This window comes from Eptatretus burgeri, chromosome 5, assembly GCF_056783735.1.
Source record: "Eptatretus burgeri isolate ZD-2024b chromosome 5, Ebu_testis_v1, whole genome shotgun sequence".
NCBI classification, from domain to species: Eukaryota; Metazoa; Chordata; class Myxini; order Myxiniformes; family Myxinidae; genus Eptatretus; species Eptatretus burgeri.
The window spans coordinates 114182858-114199056 of NC_140965.1; the positions used below are offsets into that span (position 1 = coordinate 114182858).

Genomic DNA, 16199 nt, shown 5'->3' on the forward strand with positions numbered 1-16199 from the left:
GAAAGAAACAAATGAACCGATGAAATTAACCAAAGAAGAAAAATTAGAATTTAGAAAGAACAATATCTGTCATATTTGTGAGGAGGAAATTGAGGAGTCTAAAGTTAGAGATCATTGTCATCTTACTGGTAAATATATGGGTCCCGCTCATTCCTGTTGTAATCTTAATTATAAATTACCTTCTTTTATTCCAGTCTTTCTTCACAACAGCGCCAACTATGATACACATCTATTTATAAATGAACTTTCAAAAACACTAGGGAATATTTCTGCCATAACAAACACAAGTCAAAAGTATATTTCATTTACAAAAATGATATTCACAAAACCTTTAACTCGTATTAGGTTTCTAGATTCTTACAAGTTTATGGGAACACCACTTGCCTACCTCGCATCAAATCTAAGCTCCATGGACTCTTTTCCAAATCTTGATTCATTCTTTCCAAAAGAGGAAATTCTCACTAAAAAGGAAATTCAGATTAAAGAGAGAATTCAAAGTAAAGAGGAAACTCTAATTAATGAGGAAATTAATGAAGAAATTCTAACTGAAGATGAAATTCCAATTATAAAGAAAATTCGAACAATGAATGAAATTCTAACTAAAGAGGAAATTCAGATTAAAGATGAAATTCTGATTAAAGAAGGAATTCTTACGAGAGAGGAAATTCAAACAAGGAATGAAATTCAAAGTAAAGAGAAAATTCTTACAAGTAAGGGAATTTATCCTTATGGTTATATGGATTCATTTATGAGATTTAAAGAAACACAACTTCCTTCAAAAGAAAGTTTCTATAATAACCTTTATGAAGAAGAGATAAGTGATAAGGAATATAAACACGCACAAGAAATATGGAAAATATTTAAGATAAAGAACCTTGGAGAATATCATGATTTATATCTAAAAACAGATGTTTTATTGTTAGCTGATGTGTTTGAAGCTTTTAGATCACTCTGTCATAATAAAAATTGTTATGGATTAGATCCTGCCCACTATTTCACAGCTCCTGGTTTAGCTTGGAGTGCAATGTTGAAAATGACAAAACAAGATATAGATTTAATCAGTGATGTTGATATGCTTTTGATGATTGAGAAGTCTAAGAGAGGTGGAATATCACAAGTATGTTGAAAAAGATATGCTAAAGCAAATAATAAATATCTTCCAAATTATGATAGTGAAAAAGATAGTAATTATTTGATGTATTTTGATGCTAATAATTTGTATGGTAGGGCAATGTCTCGATCTCTGCCTTATGGTAAATTAGAGTGGGTGGAAGAAAAGGATTATGAAAAGGCTTTGATGAATATTGTTATTTCTTCTCAAGAGGAATTGAATGACGAAGAAGAAGGTTATTATTTTGAAGTTGATTTGAGGTACCCGAGTGATCTTCATAATAAGCATAAAGACCTTCCTTTTGCATGTGAGAAAGAAACCCCAAAGAAAGAATGGTTCAGTGATTATCATAAAAGTTTTAATATTAAAGGCAAATCAACAGAAAAGTTATTAACAACATTCTATGATAAAGAGGGATATGTTTTGCATCAGAGAAGCTTAAAACAGTTTTTGAGAGAAGGATTGAGAGTAGCTAAAATTCATAGAGTTTTAAAATTTAAACAAAGTCCTTGGGTGAAAAAGTATATTCATTTCAATGCAGATATGAGAGCAAATACAAAAGTAAAATTTGAAGGGGACTTTTATAAATTAATGAATAATGCTGTATTTGGAAAGACTATGGAAAATGTTAGAAACAGGCAAAACATTAGATTCGCAACATCTTGGAAAGAAGCTTCGAGATTGATAAATAAACCAAGTTTTGAGAGAGAAGAGGTTTTTTCAGAGAACTTTTCTGCAATTCATATGAAAAAGGAAAGTATTGTAATGGATAAACCAATTTATATTGGAACAGCAGTTCTTGATTTATCAAAGATATTGATGTATGATTATTTGTATAATGACTTAAAGAAAGAGTATGGTGAAAATGTTTCATTGTTGTATATGGACACTGATAGTTTTATCCTAGATATAAAAACTGATGATGTTTATAAAGATATGAAGAAAAATATTGGAATATATGATACAAGTAATTTCAGCAAGAAGAGTGAGTTATTTTCCAAAAAGAATGAAAAGGTTATTGGTAAGTTTAAGGATGAGTTGGGTAGAAAAGTAATGAGTGAGTTTATTGGATTGAGAGCAAAGGCATATGCTTATAAGTATGGTGATCAGATTGATAAGAGGTTAAAGGGAATAAAGAAATATGTAATAAAGAAATCAATAACTTTTAGAAATTATTATAATTGTTTGATGAATAAGAAAGAAGAATATAGGAAAATGAATACAATAAGAAGTTATAAACATAACATATATAGTGAAGAAGTAAATAAAAAGGCATTAGGAGCCTTTGATGATAAGAGATTTATTTTAGATAATGGAATAGATTGTGTTCCATATGGATATTGTATGATAGAGTGAATAGAATAGATTGTGTTTTAACGATGGGAAGATGGGTTAGGGTTTTTTAAGGGCTACCGCCGTGTTTTTTTGCAATATATAAATGGTCAAACCAAGTATTAATCAAACTAATGAGTGGAGAAAATCTCAGTCTTGGTATATAAATGGAAAACATAATGAATGTGAAAAATATCAAATAAGTCTTGTTGAAAAAATAACTAAAACAAAGGTAAATAAAACAAATAAGCGAATCAATTTAAAAAGTAGTAAGTTGGAGGATGTAAAGAAAAAAATGAATATCCTTGAATGGACTGAAAACTTTGATGGTTATCAATTGAACAATGAAAAAAACAATTTACTATAATCTCAAAATGATATGTGGCTCAGGAGGTGGTCAAACAAGAGCATTAAGAGAAGTTTATCATTTCATAATGGCACAAAAGGGGTATCTTAAAAAATATAAAGATTCAAATGTTTTGTTTTTAAATATTTTAGATGGGGATTATTGTGCAAAGAAAATTAAACTATTGAAGGAATTTTTTGAATGAACAAATCTTTATAGGTTCAATGAGTGAGCTAAACAATATGCATCGGTTATTTGATAAAGAGTGTCCCGAGGCTTAGACGTTTCAGATGTTTCTTTCGAATCACCTTTAACAAATCACATTACCACTTTAGTACTTGAACAAATCTTTATCTTATTGCATGGATTATTTGAAAAAAAAAAAAAGTGTCCCCAGGTTAAAAGGGGAGACAAATAAATATACCTTGGGATAAAAAGGGGGTTTATTTTTAGGGAAAAAAAATATGAATCGCTGAAAATCCCCCATTCATTTACATGGGGAAAAGTGAGCCAGAACCAGTATATTCACCCTACTAACGTTCAATATAGATATATGGATCATTCAGAAGACAGCGCTAAAGATAGCCTTGGAACTACCAAGAGAAGCAAGATCTTTATTGGTTTTCAAAGAAGCAAATATACTGCCAGCATCAATCCTCATAAGAGAAGAAGCGGCCAAATATTTAGTAAGAAAAGCCTCGAAAGAGAATACAACAGAAGCAGTCAAGAGTTTTGAAAAAGACTTAGTCAAAGACCCAGAAGTCTTTCCAGCAATAACCTGGACAATTGCCATGGCCAGAATACAAAATGAATACAAGATCCCAAAGCTGAGCCAAGTGGCGTATGAATTAACTGCGCCATGGGAATATAAAGAGTTAAACATACTCATTACTAATGATGTAAACAAGAAAACATGACCAGAAACAGCTGCAATAGAAGCCAACAAAATAATTGAACAGCTGAAGTGTCCTGGAACAAAACATGTATATACTGACGCCACTAGAAAGAAAAACGGAATTACGTCATGGGCAGTTGTCACAGAGAAGGAAACCATAGACTTCGGAAGACTCCCAGATAACACACCTATAACACTGGCAGAAGTCATGGCCATTAAAGAAGCTACAGATTGGTTTCAAACAAATGAAAAAGTCGACCAACATCGAGTCATTCATACAGATTCCATGGCGGTGCAACAGACCCTTCAAAATATAAGGAATACAGAATATTCGTAGAGTAAATTTGTGGTTTGACCCCAAAAAATTGATACAAAAGGTTTTTCAACGGTTTTGGGTAGGTTTTGACCTCCAAAATGGCTGCCATGGGCATAAATTTGCTACTAAATTGTCAATAAATGCTGTGCTTGTGTGATGTATGTGTCGATTTCTATGTTTTGGAGGTCAACAAATCACCTGATATCATTTTCAGAGTTGACTTGTGATGGTAAGGCCTTAAATCCAAGATGGCGTCCAAAATGACCCCCCCCCCCCCAATGGCCACCATGGGCGTGTACTTGTTTTAAAACAGACAATAAATGGACTACATTTGTAGTGTTTGTGTTTATTCCTATGTTTTGGAGGTCATGCCCAATCCTTCAAATAGTGTCTACCTGAAAAGTTGTCCCGTGTGTAGTGATCAGAATTAATTGACCATCTTGTGCATAACATAAATAAAAATATGCTTTGGTAATTTAGAAAGTAATAAATTAATCGGCTCTCACAATGATCACCATTTCCTCTAGAATGTACTTTCAATTAAAATGCCTTCAAGTTAGGGTAAATCGAAAACATCAACGAAAGTTCGTTCATTGAAGTAGCATTTACCATAGATAAACTATGCTTCCTCTTCGTCCTCCGATACTGTCTTGTTGAAAGGATTTTCGCAAGTATCAAGTTGACAGGGTCCGCAGACGCTGTAACATGGCAGACCGTATCCCCTACAGCTACAGCGACTTGTTCTACAGCCAGTTGTGCAGTTGCATCCGATCATCTTCAACAACTTTTCTGGAGCAGCGTCCTTGTCTGACATGACTGGAACTAGTTTATTGTCCTCCAGTTTCCAACCCCAGTCTGTTGCCTTCAAGTTTCCGTTCCTCCCCATCCAGACCATAATCTGATAGTATACTCTCAGAGAGTGAAACCTTGTTGAAGATGCTGTTGGTGGCAGACGTTCTGGGTGACAAACGACTTAGCTGAAGCCAGTTTCTTCACAAAGACATTATATCACAACTTGGCGAGGGAATCACAGGGATGTCCTCCAAATAATACTTTCATGGCATTGTTGCCGTTTTCCACGACCATGTCTCTTGTTTGGTTGGGGACAAGGAAGGTGTTTGCACAAGTCTTGATTGCTGAATCCCCCTTTGCCAGTTTCTGAAATGCTGACTTTTTTTCCAATTCCAAATACTCGAGATGTCGAGTCACACCCAGTGAAGGCATGAAGGAAGAGAAGATGTGGGCATAGCTCTTCACCCAATGATACTTTCAGCTGGTTGATATTGTGCACCTTCCAGTTCCTGGATGAATTGTCAGAACGAAAATACAGTTCTTTGCTGTCGACGCTAGCATAATGCAATAATAGCACCAACAGATCTGTATCTTCTCCAATCAGGGTAGTTGATTGTTGGTATGATGATGTCACTGCCGCTTTTACTATGTCTACATCGGCATCCCCTGGTGCATGAATTACGTTCAAGCCAATTTTCTTCATTTCCTCACTGATGAGGTTGATGAGCTGTTGCTTGTTGGAGCTCCTGGACAGGAACTCATCCTTTTTGCCAGAGAATTCTGTTCCAGGTGTGAAGCTGACTTCGGGATGAACAATATGTCCACATCGCTTGTGTGTATTGTCCTTAATAGATGGTCCATCATCATAACCATCAAAAACGACTGTTGCTTTTCCATAGTGACGAATAGTGAAGTCAGCATACGACTTGGCTATCACATTGAAACTGTCCCCGGCTGTCCATGACAAACGATGCAGCAAGGAGCCACCATCAAGAACATAGTGCTCAGTTTGGGGAACAGAGTCAGACACGGTATCATTTGACACTTTGGCAGAATGGTCTCTGATAGCTTGAACTAATTGAGGTTTGTCAGCCTTTCTGAAAATACCTATACCCTCAAACAGGGCAGGGGGAAATGGGCTCATCTCATAGCCCATGACATCTTCCAACGAAATGTCTCCTGTTTTTGACACAACAAGAAATCTTTGAAAGAGTAGAGCAGGGTCAATTGCTCTGTCTGGACCAAGTTTGACTGAAGATACATCTCCAAGTGTTTTGGCTCTGTCTTTTCGTTTGAAGGAAGATGTGAAAGCGGGTTTATTGACCATACTTTCCATAATCTTCTCTCCAACAGACTTATGCTCGTGGACATTCACATCCGACGCGGCCACTACTCCAGTCACAACATTTCTTCGTGAGGGATCTGGAGAAAACGGAGAGCATTCACTGAGTTTTGAACTGATTTTGGCTAGGTCAGAAGCATCTCTCTCCATCCTTGCGCCACTAGATTCCTTGTGTTGTTCACTAGTCGTGTACAAAAGATCAGTGAATTCCTGCATCGCACTGTTGTATTCCGACGTGACCGGCATTGACATTGTCCATAGAGACCGTTGTTCTTCACCCATCCCACTTCCGCGTGTAAAGCCACCAGTGCTCTTCAGGGATCTCATCAAGGTCTGTTCGATGACAAGATCAGGGCTTAGACCCGCCCAGAACTTATTACGCCATCCATTTTGGACGCCATCTTGGATTTAAGGCTTTCCCATCACTGATCAACTTTGAAAATGATTTCAATAGATTTGTTGACCTCCGAAACATAGAAATTGACACAAAAATCGCAAATATAGGCCAACTAGTGCCCATTCTATGACAATTTAAGCCCACGGCGGCCATTTTGGACGCCATCTTGAAAATAGGCCCTTTCTGGTAGGTGGATTCGAGTAGATTTTTAGTATGTTATTTTGGAGGTCAAACCCTACCCAAAAACCGTTAAAAAACCTTTTGTATCAATTTTTTGGGGGTAAGGCTATTTTTTGTTGTAGATTTACCCGACTATATCCAGAAGCCTCAAATGAAATTCTGCAGATATCAAACAAATTATCAGAAGCACTACTTTCCACTGGGTGCCAAGCCACGTCGGAATAACAGGGAACGAACTGGCAGACAAGATGGTGGCTTACAAGATCGAGATGATGAGAGTGAAGACGTGTACCAAAAGAGTTTGTTAGATAGGTATTCAGCAAGAGCTGAATCACTAAATGACATGCCTGGCAGAGTATGCTGCTAAGGACACAGTAGACTATGGTGATGATGATATGCACCATGGTTCTGATCATCAACCAGATGTCACAGCAGAAATTGGTACGTCCAAATGTGAACGTATCAAATTACAAAATGGCATGGTAGTAGGGAAACTTAGCATAACAATTGTGCATTTTGTGAGGAAAGCACCAAATTTGGCACACTAGTAGCCGACCATATTATGAACAGATTTGGATATTGGGCCATCTCAAATTCAGCCGCTGATGGCTGTGGCAAGCATTTTCCAAAATGGCCGCTAGCGGTTACTATAATTTCACTCTAACATTGGTTTGAACATTTATTAAAAGCTGAATTAAGAAAAACATAACCTGTAGCCACCTCAAGTTTAAAGATAGCCGCCATTTTGCAAGATGGCTGCTAATTATTTGTTGTACCGGACGACTATCTCAGTCATAGAAATTGGTTGTTGAGAATGGTGGCAAACGAATCAAGGGCTGCGTCTGATTGATATGAATACCAACATCGCTAATGTAAAATCAGTGGTTGTTGAGCATAGTGGCAAACGAATCGCGGGCTGCGTCTGATTGATATGAATACCAACATTGCTTATGTAAAGTGGTTGTTGAGCATGGATGCAAACGAATCATGGGCTGCGTCTCATTCATACGAATACCGACATCTCACTCATAGAAATTGATCGAGAGATGTCTGATTTAAATGTTCTGAATCAGTGACACAGTCTGCTCTGTTAATATTCTCTCAATTTTGTGAGCACGCACGCACGCACGCACGCACGCACGCACGCACGCACGCACGCACGCACACACACACACACACACACAAACAGCTGTGCATTCAAGTACGGCCTTTTTGCACTTGTAACGCTTCAGACAGCTCTTCTTGCACTTGCACGATACCAGCTCATAGCAGGTGTGGGCTGCTTTGGGTAGCTTCATCCAGTGTGGCTCGTACACCCCGTCATTCTTGACCCAGCCCCAGCTGGATGGAGGAGGCAGCTCTGGCGTTGGTAGCAGTGTTTGACCCCACAAATGGCCTCGTTGGTAGGCCGCCCTCTTCACATGCTCCTCCAGAGCTGCCTTGGTTGGTGGGATCAGCTGCACGTTGTTCTTCTTCGCGAAGAGTTTCTTCGGGGCCTTGTCAATGTCGTTGCACGTGCTGGTTCTGTCATAGAGAAATATGACGAACCTCTTGATGGTGTGCATGACATCGTCTGGTATGCCACTTTGTGCAGAGGATAGCTTCAGCAGTGCGTCTAAGTTCTGGCAGAACAGTCCAGATTGTCCAAGCAGTCTTCTTACCATGTCCAGCAAAGCTAGCTAGATACAGTGTCACACCCAGTCAGAGCGTGAAACATTGGGAGTGCTTGTGCCTTCTCTGGTCCTAGGCCAGCTGCTATTTTGTGGGCTGCCAGGTACCGAAAACTCTTCCCAGTGCCAAATGCTAGCCACAGTTCATCTTCTGGTTGCAGTTCCTGGGCCACTGACACAGCCAACACCACAACATCGGTGTCAACTATCTTGATCAGTATCTTGTGGTGACCATGGTTGGCTGCATGGGATGCATACAACAACATGCGACTGTCAGCTTCTTCATGGGGCGAGCAAGGCCAGGTCGAACAGCGGTGGCTTGCTTAGGACTGCCTCTCCATCAGTGATAACCAGCTGCTTGTCATCCTGGTCAAACCACCTGAAGATAGCTTCTGATAGGAACTAGAACAACTCAGTCTTGTTGGTGTCCACTCGGAGGAAGTTCTGCCAGTTTCCAGGTACAACTGCTGCTCCGACCACACGTCTACGCACTCCTTTTACACTGCCTTTCAGCGAATCAGCAACATTGCGGTCCCAGACCAGGTCCAGGCGTGACACAGTCTGAAGCATTGTTGACAGGTACAGTGGTATGACACAATGTAGGATAAATTAGTTATTAATTAAACCGGTTTTCTCCTAGCCCATAGTCATAAATACTATTGCCACTTGTAAAATCTTCTACAGACGCTGGTGACGGTACATAGACAATTCACACCCATCATCTAAGTTACATGGCTTCATTCCCAATACGACCGAATTCATCCATATTTAGGTTACTTCGAGCCGATGTGCTGCGATTGACTGTAAGAGTCAATAAAAACGCAGTTTCAGAAAACGGAAGGGTTACTCAACAAACTGACCAAAACAAATTAGCCTAGTCATGAAAATGGAAACTAGAATGGAAAACAACTTACAAATGGTTTGGCATTGCCGTCAATGGAACGAAGATAACCCGAAAACTAACGAGTTATCATGGTAAAGATATCTCGCCAACACGCCGGTACGAAGAGAGAACTTCCTCACTCAGTAGCAAACTGGAACTTGCGCCGTGAAGGCAGAACGGAAATACATGCAGAACCTCATAACCCGGTAATCCGTGACTGAGATAATCCTATGACCAAACTGCACCCCGCAAACCAAACTCAACTTGATGAACTACGGTTAACAATGGGATAGCAGAGAGAACTCTATGGGCACAGAACAAAATAACAATGAATCAAGTCAACAAGTGTAAGCTGGCAACTCAACCGTGCGCGATTCCGGGGTCAATATGCACGCACACCACTTCTACTACCATGTGCCAAGCCAATAGTGCTATGAATGTTTATCATTGGTTTTCATTCAGAATCTATGTCTTAAGAAGACTAATTAGTCTACTTTAACTTTTTTTCTCAACCAAATCAAATTGTTACTTTCTTTGACCATTATTGGACCTTTATTAGAAAATAAACTTTCACTATCAACCTGCATTCCTCTCCAGTAAAGCAGATATGTGTCATAACAGTAACCACTGGCAGCCATTTTGAAAAATGGCTGCCACAGCCATCAGCAGCTGAATTTGAGATGGCCCAATATCCAAATCTGTTCATAATATGATAGGCTACTAGTGTGCCAAATTTGGTGCTTTCCTCACAAAATGCACAATTGTTATGCTATATTTAGCTAAGTTGCCCCATGATGGGTACAATGCATAAACGTGGACAAGAGGCTGTACTACGTTTCCATCGTGAGAAAGAGGCAGGGGAATCGAAATATAGAAATCTGATGATGCTCTACTTCCCATGGAGAAATGAAGATGATGACATAATAGGTGGCCATCAAACATACTTTGCTCATTACAATCAAGTGAAAGAAATTGTTCATCAAAATGAAGCCAAGTACACATCAAATGTTGAAGCAATAGACAGAGCTTTGCAGGACATTGATGACAATGGACCACCAGGGCATGTTTGGGATCAATTGGCACCTGGAGCACAACAACAAGCCGCAGATCAGCAAGCAGAAGGTCCAGTTATAGAGAGGGATGTAAATATTGTCATAAAATCCCGATATATATGCAGGACAGAATGATCGACAACAATCTGTACTACAAGGTATTTTCTCTACAGAAGCATCAAAACAACTGCTGTCACCACATGAATACCAAAGTATGATGAGATCCCTGAATGAGAAACAGAAGGAAATGATGCCGTTTAATCGACGGTGGTGTAAAGATGTAGTGCTTGCTTTGAAGTGTGGAACACCTCCGTGTTACAATGTGTTTCTCAGTGGACCAGGAGGGGTTGGGAAAAGTCATATCATTAAGCTTATTCACTATGAAACCATGAGGTTACTAAAATTGTCTGGTCAGTATGAACCTAAAGAGGTTCCAGTATTACTGACAGCGTTCACGGGTGTCGCAGAATTTATTATCGATGGTATGACACTGCATTCCAGCCCTTTCCTTACCACTTGGAAAACAAGAATGAATATCAACCACTTAGTTCTGATAAAGCCAATACATTGAGATGTCATCTTGAGAAGCTATGCCTAGTAATAATTGATGAAGTGTCAATGGTTGGATCGAATATGTTCTACCACATACATAGAAGACTGGAAGAAATCGCAAAACATGAGAAGAGTAATACGCGATTTGGTGGAGTGAGCATTCTTGCAGTTGGCGATCTGTTTCAGTTGCAACCTGTTGGCCAATCGTATGTATTTACTGAGCCATCTAATGCATTTTCTAGAATACACAGTTCTCTATGGCAGGAAAACTTCCAAATGATTGAGCTCACTGAAGGGATGAGACAAAAGGATGACAGGATGTTTTACGAGTTGCTGCAGAGAGTGAGAACTGCATCTTGTACGGATGAGGACATAAGAACTCTTCGCGGTAGAGAAATTTATGATGAGAGTGCCAGCTATCCTCATGATGCTGTTCATGTTTTCTACAAGAACGATGACGTGGACCATCATAATGAAAAGTACTTGAAGACTCTTCGTGGCATTCATCATGAAATAAGGGCTCCAGATTTTAAGAAAGACAAAGCGACGCAGCAAATACAACTGCAACAACCAATTAAGACCTCCGATGCTGGAGGCCTACAAGAAGTCCTTAACATTGCCATAGGTGCCCACGTCATGCTTGTTGTGAATTTGGATGTAGCAGATGGACTTGTCAATGGAGCTTGTGGTGCTGTCGTCCACATACAGCTACTTGAAGGAAAGGTCCATGCAATACTTGTACAATTTGACAGCGATCGCATTGGAAGAAAGAATATTGGGAATAGTCAGTACAAGGATAGATTTGCAAATGCAGCAGTCATATAACAGCATGACGTGTCCTTCTCTGTTACGCAGTGAAGAGGACATGTGCAAATAGCTAGACATCAGTTTCCATTGCGACTTGCTTGGGCTAGCACTATACACAAAGTTCAAGGGAAAACTTTGGACAAGATTGTCGTGTGTATGGGTGGTAAAGCACGGTTCATGCCTGGACAAGCAAATGTTGCCTTCAGCCATGTAAAATGTTTGGAAGGTTTGTTCATAAAACAATTTGATCCAACAAAGATAAGGGCCAATGATGTAAAAACAGAGATGGAATGATTACAAAACTGTCCTGCCAAGCTGCCATCACCACCTAAAGTTATTGGCAGTGACAGTACACAGTGGATAACAATCGGTTTGTTGAATGTGCGATCCTATTTGGAGCACCGACCAGACTTGAAAAAAGGTATCGGTGAGGTCTGTTGGTTGTATGTGCTTCGTAGAGACATTCTTGGTTCCAAATCGAGTTCTGATGCCAAGTGAATATATAGATGAAGACATGGAGGTATTCAGAGTCGACAGAAATCCAGCAAGAGGTCTTGAACGAGGCGGAATCATGATGATGACAAAAAAATATACTATAAATATACAGTTGACACCGTGTCCATACTATAAATAATAATTTCACTTTCACAGTTACAATATATACACAGTCCATATTATAGGTATGTACTATATGTAATATAGTATTGAGAACGGTTTGTTATTTGTGTTTGTTAATAAACAATGAAATATTCTTTCAATTTATATTCTGTTTTATGTTTATTTGTTCAACAAGAATATTAAATAACAAATAAATGAAAACGTTCTGATCGTAATACGATTTTGACTCTAGACTTTCATTGCCAACCTGTGAATAAAATTTGACAGTGTTTGAGCCAGGCGTTTTCCCGTAAAGTTGTATTTTCGTAACCATGGTTTAGTTTTAATGGAAAATTTGTAATTTTGACCGATGACCATGACCCCCAAAAATTCGGACCCTACCGATCTTCACAAATATGCATTTTTCACGAAAGGATTGTTAGGATTTTAGGTCACAAATAGAATAAGGTTCCCTATAAGCTGAGTTTGAAGTAAATCAAATCATTTTTTGACGAAGTTATGAGCGAAAAACGATTTTGACCTTTTCGTGACCTGACCTTTGACCTAATTGGACCCAAAAGTTAATGGAGTCGTCCGAGGTTCATTACCCACCTGTGGATACAATTTGACAGTGTTTGCTAAAGCCGTTTTGCCGTAAAGTTGCAAACAGACAGACAAACAAACTGGACGATTACAATATCCCGCTCCCTCCCTCCAGGGGGCGGGATAACTAGAAGGGCACTCAGTGGTGCGCATACCTCTGCCATGCAATGCCTGATCGAGAAGAACATATCAGGCCCAATAAATTTTTGAAATATCATGCAATATATCGTTTTTGGCCCCATTTTGGTGATGAATCACTAGAAAATTAAAATATACCATCAGAGATGGGGAATCCCCCACCATTGAATGAAAAAGGTCATACATATTCCAGATAATGAGGGAGGTGAATTGGAAACAAAACACCATTTTGTCATCATCTCAAAAAAGTTCCCCAGGGGTGAGGAACGTAGTAACCAAAAATAATTGAAATCAGATAAGCGGTTTTCCATTTATTACAAAAAACATTTTTTTCAAGATGGCCGCCCCAGTTGGCCATCTTGGATCCGGCTATGCCCAAAATCAATTGGGTTCTTCCTTTTCAGGTGGTACATGTGTGACCCAAATTTCAAATCGATATGGCGAAAAAAACATTTTTTTCAAGATCGCCGCCCCAATCGGCCATCTTGGATCCGGCCACGCCCAAAATCAATAGGGTTCTTCTTTTTTCGGTGGTACATGTGTGACCCAAATTTCAAATCAATATGGCGAACAGTTTACGAGTTATCGCACTCACAGCTATAAATGTTGACGCCCAGCCAGCCAGCCGGACGGACGACCACCCCAGTCGGCCATCTTGGATCCGGCCACGCCCAAAATCAATAGGGTTCTTCCTTTTCAGGTGGTACGTGTGTGACCCAAATTTCAAATCGATATGGCGAACAGTTTATGAGTTATCGCACTCACAGCTATAAATGTTGATGCCCAGCCAGCCGGACGGACGACCCGGGTGACAACAATATCCCCCTTCCGCCACGTGGCGGGGGATAAAAACTCTCATATCTGGATCTTCACCAAAATCAAATTAATTATTTCTTGTTACACACCCAAACTGTCCACCAAGTTGTCCCATTCCGTCCAAAACTTTGAGATATCGTGCTATATATTGTTTTGACCCTATCTCTCAGTATTGAAGAGTCCCTTTAACAATCCTAGTACTGGATCTTCACCAAAATCTAATCAATTCGCCCTTGTCACACACCCAAATTTCATCCGAATCCATCCACAACATTTTGAGATATCACACAAACAAACAAATGAAAAATCACTCGTAGAGTGACACTTTGCAAAACAAATCGAAGTAGAATGGCACTCGGAAGGGTGGTTACCTCTGCCAGGATGAACAGTTTATGTTTTGTATCCCACTTGAAAGGCTGGATCTGAACCAAAATCGAATTGGCTGAAAAAAAAAAATTGCATACCTTGTCGAGGCTCATGTGAGAGCTAACACACAATGCACAGCAAGGGGGGCATGAGACAAGAGGGAGCGGGAGTGGGAAGAACAAAACAGTGGGGAACAGAGACATTAGATCTGTGGAAGGGAGAGGGATGGGGTGGGGAACACAGGTTATACAAGATGGACATTACAGGGACTTCCAGGAAGGAAAGCAGGGAATTTGAAGGAGTTGGGCTTGGGGTGGATTAACGGGAGTAGAAAATATCGAGGATTTGGATGGGGACGATAAGAGGTGGTGGGGAACAGCTGTTTTTAAGGCCTGGAGGGAAGAATGGGGTTGAATGGAGTGTGGGAGTTTATTCCAAAGGCAGGGAAAAAGAGGAATGAAAGAGTGAAGGTGAACAGTGATTTGTGATTTTGGTAGTTGTACCAGAAGGTGGTTGTTGGTGGACCTTGAGCACCCTGCAGAAATGTGGTGGGGACAAATTGCAGAGAGAGCAGGGGGGGGGGGGCGAGACTGTAGAAGACAGAAAGATCACCGACCTGCCTGCGGTGAGAGAGCGAGAGGCCCAAAGACTCAGCCTCATCGCGGGAGATACCAATGATCTGAAATTCCTTGGTTTCCACAGGGTGAAGCCGAGAAAGGTGGGAGGCAGGAGCACCAGCCCAGAAGGGAGAGCAGTACTCCATCAGGCTGCGGAAGAAAGCTTTGTATGTGGTCAGGAGCTCAGGTGGGCCAAGGAAGGACTTTGCATGACGGAGGATTCCCAGTTGGCAACTGGCTTTGGAGGCCAGGTTGGAAATGTGGCTTTCCCAGGAAAGATCATGGCAGACAGTGAGACCCAGAAGTTTGAATAAAAGGACTTCTTCCAGAGGATTGTTGAGAAAGTAGATGGTGGGGGGGGGGGGGTTCAAACGGTCTTTTCGGAGGGACATATTGAGAGAGAGATTTTTCAGGATTGAAAGACATGTTTCCACGTGTTGACCAGTTTGTGATTTCATCCAGATCTGCAGAGTGAAGAAGCTGCGGCTTGCCGGTCTGACGGATGACAAATGGTACGACAGAGGGTGGAGTCATCAGCAAAGAGATAAAGCGGATTTTCCAGTCAGAGAGATCACTGATGAAAAACAGAAAAAGAACAGGGCCCAAAACACTGCCTTGAGGAACTCCAGCCTGGACAGGAAGAGGGGATGAAAGAACTCAATTTAGGGCCACACGTTGACTGCGACAGGAGAGGAAGTCTGCGAACCATGAGTGGAGATGGCCTTGGATACCAGAGGAAGATAGTTTGGTGAGCAGAGCAGGATTCCAGACCATGTCAAAAGCACGTGATATGTCTTGGGATATGGCTCCGATTTCATGTCCGGCATTGAGGACCTCCATCCCTTGTTGGGAGAGCAGACACAGCATATCCAGGGTAGAGTGACCTGGTCTGAAACCAAATTGATGATTGGAAATCAGGCCATTGGAAAAGAGGAAGGATTTAATGTCTGGAAAAAAATAATTGATGACATCGGTCACGTCATATTGGATTGAAGAAAAATATAAAATAATGTTTTCTCTGGAACCGCTTTATCATTGCCACCTAACCAACTCTTGTTTCTTGTCACCGAACCAACTCAAATCCACCTAAAGTGTCATAACTTGTCCACAACTTTTGGAGATATCATGATGTATCTATCATTTTTGGCCCAATCTCTAAATTTTAGAAATTAGGCTGATGTTGACCTGAATAAATGGTAGTTGAATTAATTGACCTGAAGTGCAAATACTGTTCAAATTTCAAGTCGATGGGATGAAAATTGAGAATTTTAGAAATCCCACCTTATTTGACCTTTTGGTCTATGTCGACCTCAAAAATAATTGGTTGAAATCCATTGACCTGAAATATAAATACTCCCCAAATTTCATGTCAATCGGATGAAAATTG

At 40.2% G+C, this 16199-nt stretch overlaps 1 protein-coding gene across 4 annotated transcripts in view; it reads right to left on the minus strand.

The window, feature by feature from the left end:
• LOC147027200 (uncharacterized) overlaps nucleotides 1–16199 on the minus strand; it is a 101592-nt gene that overhangs the window by 56686 nt on the left and 28707 nt on the right. Inside the window, exon 4 of one of the 4 annotated variants that reach the window (XR_015058728.1) lies at nucleotides 389–461. The exons of the other annotated variants lie outside the window; for them this stretch is intronic. The gene's annotated coding sequence lies outside the window, so the exon portion shown is untranslated. The remainder of the gene's footprint in view (nucleotides 1–388; nucleotides 462–16199) is intronic. 4 annotated transcript variants of the gene reach the window in all.